Source organism: Lathyrus oleraceus, chromosome 1, assembly GCF_024323335.1.
Source record: "Lathyrus oleraceus cultivar Zhongwan6 chromosome 1, CAAS_Psat_ZW6_1.0, whole genome shotgun sequence".
NCBI lineage: Eukaryota > Viridiplantae > Streptophyta > Magnoliopsida > Fabales > Fabaceae > Lathyrus > Lathyrus oleraceus.
Window position 1 is genome coordinate 313,616,344 of NC_066579.1, and position 6,000 is coordinate 313,622,343.

Here is a 6,000-nt window from a genome sequence, read left to right on the forward strand (position 1 = left end):
AACAAATTCCCTTATCCTTGGAATGTTTCATGGTGCCAAAGAGGTTGAAGGTAACTTCTTCATCTTGAACACGTACTTTCATTAAACCGTCATCAATATGAATCATCATGTGTGCGGTTTTCATGAATGGACGTCCCAAAATCAGTGATACATCATCATTTTCCTCTATATCCAAGACAACAAAATCGATAGGGAATAAAAACTTATCTATCTTGACCAGCACGTCTTCGGCAATACTGGATGGCTTTGTGGCCAATTTTCTAACTAGTTGCAAAGCCATCCTAGTATTCTTCATATCCAAATCACCAATTCTTCATATTACTGAGAGTGGAATGAGGTTGATACTTGAGCCAAGATCAATCAATTATTTCCCAACGTTTACGTTTCTAATTGTGACATGTAACATAGCTCTTACTGGATCTTTTTCTTTTTTTGGAAGTGTTCGTTGAATGATCGCACTACAACTTGCATCAAGATGTATAGTTTCTTCATCTGTAATTCTTTTCTTCTTGGTGAGAATTTCTTTCATAAATCGTGCATACGTAGGCATCTGTTCAAGTGCCTCCGCAAAGGAAATATTAATTTGCAACCGCTTGAAAATATCCAAAAATCGAGCATATTGCCTTTCTTTATCCTTTTTGGTTGGAGCATTAGCATATGATAGGTTTTGTACGGGTGGATTTATCATTTTTCCTTTTTTTTCCCTTGTTCTTCAATTTTTTCGCCCTTCATTCGTTTCTTTCTCATCTCTACCTTTTCTTTCTTGCTCCTTTTCAACTATTTCTCCTTTATTATTGTTTTCTCCTTCTTTCTCCTCTTCTTTACTTTTCCTCCTCTTCTCTATTTCCAACAACACTCCTTTCTTTTTCTCATTTTCGTCACTATTTGCATTTAGCATTTTTCCACTTCTCGTTGTTATTGCTTTGTAATGTTCTTTTGGATTTGGTTCAGTTGTGGTTGTGAAGATGCCTCTTTGTTGTTCCTCCAGTTGCTTTGTGATTTATCTGACTTGAGTTTCAAGGTTTTTGATCGAAGCGTCAATGTTTTTTTGATTTGCCATAGATTGTTGCATGAATTGTTGCAAGTTATCTTCAAGTTTGGATGTTCTATCTGGCCGATTTGCATTTTGCGGTTGCTGGTAGTTTTGATACTGATTTGGCCTGCTTGATGTTCCAGAGTCTTGTCTCCAACCTTGACTATAGTTGGCGTTATTTCCACGTTGATAATTTTGGTTGCCTTGATATGGTGGTGGTCTTTGTTGATTCCCCATATAATTGACTTCTTCATTGATTGGGGAACGAAAACCGGTTTGATGGTCTCCCGTACATAACTCGCAAAAAGCTACTTGTTGTGGTGCACTTGCCGAACCGTGCATTTCCTTAAGTTATTGCGGCAATTTAGATAACTATTTTGTCAATTCTTCTACTATTTGAGTGAGAAGTTTATTCCGTGCTAGTATTGCATCGTTCGTACCCAGTTCCAGAATTCCAGGCTTCTTTTGTGCGGTTCCTCAATTATATTGGACTTGATGATCAGTGAGAGCCATTCGGTTGATAATTGAAACCGCTTCTTCTGCACTTTTTGCTAATAAATAACCACCACCCGTTGCGTCGAGTAAGAGCTTTGGTTGGGGTTGTAATCTGTTGCAGAAGATGTGGATTTGTGTTAGATTGTCAAAACCATGATTCAGACATTTTCGTAGCATGGATTTATAATGTTCCCAAGCTTCACGTAGAGTTTCATTTGCAGATTGAGAAAACACGACAATGGCTGTTTTAGAATCCATGAACCGGTTGTGAGGGAAGATTCTGTTAAGAAAATTCTCTTCTAATACATTCCAATTGGTCATGGTTTCAGTAGGTTGGTCAAGATACTAATCCTTTGCTTTGCCGATCAAGGAGTGCGGAAGTAATCTCATGAAATCAGCTTTGTCTTTAGCTTCGGGTGCACCTAACATACCGTCCAGTTCATAGAACTTTGTGATATGGGTGTATGGATCTTCATGATCCAAACCTGCAAAAGGGTTAGCGTAAATAATATGCAGCAACCATGTTTTCATTTCAGATAGTCTAGTGGCTGGGTTGTTGGTGACACGGGCCAATCGCCTTGGGCTGCTTGCACAAGAACCGTTAACAGTCTCGTCTTCCATGGATTCTATGATAGGATTTGTTGTTAAAACGGAAGTGGATTCCTTCTTCTTTTGTTTGGCTAATTTCTTTTGCTTCCTTGTACGTCTTTTGTTCTTTCGGGCTATTCTTTCGATCTCGGGATCAAAAGGTACTAATTCCCTTAAGCCCATACCTCGCATACACAAAGCTTTGCAATTTCTAACCAACAAATGTTAGGAGAAAGTAAGATAAAATATAGGTGTAAATATATATACGGTATTTTTAACAAATATACAAACTTAAAAGATAACAATAATTGTTACGTTCGTAATATCTATACACCAGTCCCCGACAACGGTGCCATTTTTATGTTGAGTAAATCAAAATAAGTATTTTATTATCGTATCCACAGAGACTGGAGCGATATTACCAACGTTTTATATTACTGATATATTTTAAGTTCAAGTTTTTGTAAAGTTTAAAGTTTAAATCGAAAGTAATAGCAAAACATAAGATAAACAGAATAAAATAAGAGGAATTGTAATATGATAAATTATCTTGCAGGGATTGGATTTCTTCTACCGTTTACATATGAAATGTACCGATTAATTTTGGCATAGCCATGTATTCATTCATACTTCCACATACTTTTCAAAATAACATGTATGTTTACATGAAAGTTTCAAGATTCCAATTGGCATGTTGAATCGATGATGTCTTAATCGATTAAACAATCTGATTGTATGAAGATCAAGTATTTTGAGGTGGATATTAAAACTAATTCTATGTCTAGAAATTAGAGTTTAATCGATTCATTATCTTTGATTCATGAGTTCGAAAGCAATTTTCATTAACAAATCGAATTCATAAAATTTGACGATAATAACAAGATAGAATCAATAATCATGAAAGCATGTTTATATTAAGAATATAATCGATAAATATACATATGATTACAGTAGATTCTTCCAACCCCAACAAGAGAGGGAGATTAGCTAGCCATTTTCATGGTAGCTTGTATAAAAAGGAAGAATTGGATATGAATGAGCATAAATGATGATTCCCTGATCCTTGATGCATATCCATCTCGATTCTTCAATCCCCTCCCCTAAGTGTCTATTACAACCCTTTTTGACATAATATAATAACTATTACAAATTGTTATTAAAACACCAGATGATTCATTCTGCATTGCTCTTGGTCCCTTTTTATATTGGTTTTGGCCACTTGAGTTCGCTTAGCAAGATGAAGTTTCGCTAAGCGAACTATCCTATCTTCTCCATTAAGTTTTGAGTTGTCAAACCACCTTCCAGGAGCCGCCAAACTTCTCTAAGCAAAGTATAGTTCGATAAGCGAAATTCCTTCGCTGCTCCTCGTTGCTAGTGAACTGGGATGTTTTTCCTCTGAATTGGTTTCGCTAAGAAAACCAGAGCTCGCTTTGCGAATCGGGCCTTCGTTGCCTTTTCGCTGCTTCTCGCTGCTAGCGAACTAGGTGAAGGTAGAGAAAAACAAGTAAAATGGGTTTGAATTGTTTTAAGTAATAATAAAAACTTTTTGAAAAATAAAACACACACGAAAATAAAGGATATCGACACGGAATTTTTATACTGGTTCACTTAAAATTCAAAGCTACTCCAGTCCACCCGGCCAAGGTGATTTCGCCTTCAATAAGGACTTAATCCACTAATCTTGAAAGATTACAACAATGATTGTCTAAGAGGATACAGATTTCTTAGCCCTCTCAAGTTTACAGACTTCACAAGTCACTTGAGGAGAATTCAGTAATTAAATAGAATTATAGTAGTGCTTAGTGCTTCTAGGTAAGCAGAAATTATACAAAGTAAGAGCAAAAGAAATGTTCACACTTTAGAGCAGCAACTCGTGTGAAAAAGAGAATGAGTAAAAGATATGAAAGTAATTTTTGTATTCTCGTGTGTTTCCGTTGTTTACTTAGTGAAGTGATCCATCCTATATATAGGTGTTGATGAGGAGACCGTTGAATGAAAGGATCTTTGACAATGATTATTGATTAATGTCATTAATCTCTATGTTCTTTCCAAAGCAGTTTTGGGGCGCTATAACTTTCTTCCAAAATTAGAATCTTGCCATAAGTGGAAGTCTTCATAGCTAAGTCTTTGGAGATTGTTTCTGAATCAGAAAGTTCAGATATCCGAGTTTCTGTTCTGCAAGTACATCTTCAGATAGTTGCTTACAACTGACTGTTCTTCAGAGGTTCTTGATATCTCCCTAATTGGTTACGTCAGAGTGTAAAAGCTTCAGATCCTAGAGCGATCTCTTCCGATTCAGAGTGTCTGATATGTCTTGTTTGTTACGCTTTGTACATTTCCTTTGATCAGAGTCAGAGCTTCTGCTTGAGTACCTTCTAAGTGGTCATTCTGAACTTGTCTGTATATGATGAATGTCTATCTGACTTATTTTTTTATTAGAGTCCTGCACACTTAGATAAATATTGTTAGGGTACCATTTTGTTTCATCCTTTGTTATCATCAAAATCTTAGAGATGAATTATAGATATTGAATTTGTTCTTACAATCTCCCCCTTTTTGATGATGAAAAAAAGAAATTTCAGAGTGACGATGAAATAATGATACTATAGAAAATACTATCTTAGAGTCAGATGAGAGATGACTCCCCCTGAGATAAATCATAAGGATTTTTCAGAAGTTCTTACCAGATTTTCCTTGTGTGGCAGCTAGTTTTTACGTTGGTTGTTATCCTGCATAACTTATAGTTTTCACAACAGTTTTAATGTGCGCAGTGCAACAAGAGGCTTAAATATATTTTCATCAGAGCTGTTTTTATTCTCCGCCTTTTTGTCATACTAAAAAAGACTTAACACAGAAACGAGTATGCAAAAGAAAAAGTTCATATATGATAAGGATAGGTACAGGTAAGCAGCAATTCAAAGAGAGAACACAGACTACATAGCAGAAAGCATAGGAAAGACAACAAGAGAAGCCTAAGTGCCTAAGGGTTTGGAGGCGAAGGCATCCTTTGGAGCAGCTGTGATCGGTCACCATTTCCATTGAATTCCCGCCGTTAATCCGACATATTTTCATCACTTTGGTAAGATTTATGTTTGTTTTTAGTTGCTTTGGAGTCATTTATCATGTTTTGTTGGTTTGGTATCGCATTGCATTCGATTACAAGTTTATGTCAAAAAGATCTCGTTTATGCTTCGTTGGGTAGTGTCATTGTTACAGGCCATTGCACAGGTTTAAAAGCAAGAATGGTGAAGTTATGGACACTCTGAAAGGCAAAAATATGAAGAAACAGCAGGTCAACACGGGCACCCGTGTGCCACAACACTGCCCGTGTTGTTGATCAGGCAGAGCAAAAGAGGAGAAGAAAAATAGAGATCAACACGGGCACCCGTGTTCCACCACACGGCCGTGTTGATTAAAACAGTGCATTAACACGGGCACCCGTGTGTAGGAACACGGCCCGTGTTGTTGCCTCTGTAGCTTGTGCTGAAAATAATTAATTGTGGAGAACAACACGGCCACCCGTGTGGTGACACACGGCCGTGTTGATTGGACGCAGCTTGGAAAACCTAATTTTTGCTTTGTGAACCGATTCTGCTCATTAAGGGTAGTTTGGACCTTTTGCTGGGAAGAGATTCATCTGAAGCTATAAGAAGGCTTGGAAGAGAAAGAAGAAGGCACTTTTTGACGTACGAAAGAAAACACGGCATTGAGAAGATAGCTACTACGGAGGATTCGAAGACGGCGAGATTCAAGGGTTCCGACCATTGAAGATCCAAATCTCCTAGTTCTTTGTAATGTCTAATTTTCATACTATGATTTTGTTTACTACTATGAGAGGCTAAAACCCCTATGTTAGGGGGGTGGTCCTGATTTGATCGTATGTT